This window comes from Leptosomus discolor, chromosome 3 (assembly GCF_034619465.1).
Source record: "Leptosomus discolor isolate bLepDis1 chromosome 3, bLepDis1.hap2, whole genome shotgun sequence".
Classification (NCBI taxonomy): domain Eukaryota; kingdom Metazoa; phylum Chordata; class Aves; order Leptosomiformes; family Leptosomidae; genus Leptosomus; species Leptosomus discolor.
The window spans coordinates 41,794,045-41,795,514 of record NC_141393.1 but is presented as its reverse complement, the minus strand read 5'-3'; the positions used below and the strand labels follow the sequence as shown (position 1 = coordinate 41,795,514).

Genomic DNA, 1,470 nt, shown 5'->3' with positions numbered 1-1,470 from the left:
CACGAGTAAGGCTTTTTCGTATCAGATTACAACACACATTAGCAGCCTAATTCTTGTTCTTAGGCTCACATCATGTGCAAATACACTCTTTTGTCTGACACAAAGGGAAAAGACCATGATTATAGATGATTGCCACAGCTATCCTTTAACAAGAAAAAACCAAGTCCTGTATTATGTGACATCTGCCAAGAGACATGGATGCTGTGGGTTGCAGGTAGCAGTCCTCCTGCACAAGGAGGACACTTTAGCTACTCAGTGACACAGCTGAAGAAAAGCAAAGCATGCTCATCTATGACAGGCAGTCTTCCACGTCTTGGTCTAATCAGACGCTGACTCCAGCAAAGATCATAGAATCCTAGAAGAGTTTTGGTTGGAAGAGACCTTCAAGATCATCGAGGCCAACCTTTGTCCTAGCTCTATCAACACCACTAAACCATGTCCCTAAGTACAACATCTACCCCTCTCTTAAACACCTCTAGGGATAGTGGCTCCAGCATCTCCCTGGGCAGGCTGTTCCAGTGCCTGGCAACCCTTTCAGTCAAGCAATTCTTCCTAATATCCAGCCTGAACCACACCTGGTGCAGCTTAAGGCCATTTCCCCTTGTTCTATCACTTGTTACTAGGGAGAGCAGACTGAACCCCACCTCAAAAATAAAGTCCCCTCATCGAGGACGTATCAGATATCAAACTGATAAGAGCAGACACTACACTTGATCTTAGCCAAAAGGCCGAGAAACGATGATGGCTCTTTGCAGTTTGAATCGTTTCTGGTCCATCTTTAAGCTCTCTGGTTCTCTTAACAACTTTAGGTTTTACAGAACTATTAACTAAATCAAATAACTGTGAGTGGGAAATACAACTGATTCTTACACTAAAATATATTTTGAGCTAAATATATTTCAAATATTTAGAAATATTTGAATAAATACATGAATGACATGCCAAATATAATCCTACAAAAATATTTTTAAAAAAATAATTTTTGAGCAAAGACTAATTTTAGGAAAGTATCTGCAGAAATACAGCTATGTAAGCCTGACTAGTTATCCTTACTTTCTTCTTAAATCATTGGGCTATGTTCAGGCGCCTCTACGTACAGTGAAATGGGTAGGTTGGGAGTCTCAAAGCTGCTTTCAAAGTCTCCACTTGTCTCACTGCCCACAAATGCTCTCCAGCCTAAACCGCTCTAAAGTTGCTGTAGACTACAAAGTGAACTTTGCTGAACGTGCCAACATCTACTTCTTCCATGGCAGAGGCTTTTAACCTGTGCCTTTGGATCTCTTCCTTTGAGGACTTCTCTCATTGTTTAGGTATTAAAACCTCTCTGCACAATGTTTTCGTCAAGAATGGAAGGGCCAACAGGTACAGGTTCCCACTGCACTCTCACACCGCTTTGCCAATTCAGTTAATACTTTTTGACACAGTCTCATTTGTTGTGATATGTATCACACCAACTGGCATGACTCCACT

General features: G+C 41.4%; 1 pseudogene; it reads right to left on the bottom strand.

Moving 5' to 3' along the window:
• Positions 1-628: 628 nt before the first annotated feature.
• On the bottom strand, positions 629-740 carry LOC147415820 (U2 spliceosomal RNA; annotated as a pseudogene).
• Between the last annotated feature and the right edge of the window lie 730 nt (positions 741-1,470).